Source organism: Mus pahari, chromosome 1, assembly GCF_900095145.1.
Source record: "Mus pahari chromosome 1, PAHARI_EIJ_v1.1, whole genome shotgun sequence".
Classification (NCBI taxonomy): domain Eukaryota; kingdom Metazoa; phylum Chordata; class Mammalia; order Rodentia; family Muridae; genus Mus; species Mus pahari.
Genome location: NC_034590.1, coordinates 75559321 through 75559755, shown reverse-complemented (window position 1 = coordinate 75559755; position 435 = coordinate 75559321).

The following is a 435-nucleotide window of genomic DNA, read 5'->3' as shown; positions in this document are numbered from 1 at the left end:
GGAGGTAGAACAGGAGGCTCCTGAGAGTTTGATTTCCCATACAACACACACACACACACACACACACACACACACACACACACACACACACACACACACACACACACACACACACACACACACACACACACGAACACAACTGCACCCCCATACCTCACATACACCAAAACAAAACAAACCACAGTAAGCATTTTGTCACCAAGGCTGTATTAAATCTGCTGAATGGAAAGGTGTGAGGATGTGAAGCCTTGCCTAGCACAGGAGGAACAGGTGAATGATCAAAGCCAGGGAAAGACTTACGTGGAACACGCCTGTGTGTATGGTTTCCAGACACTGGCGAGGTGTGGTTAGGAACACTTGTTTGTATCTGCAATGCTAATGTGGGAATTGGAGGAGTGACATTATTCACTTGTAAGTCACTGTGATGTTTGCTCA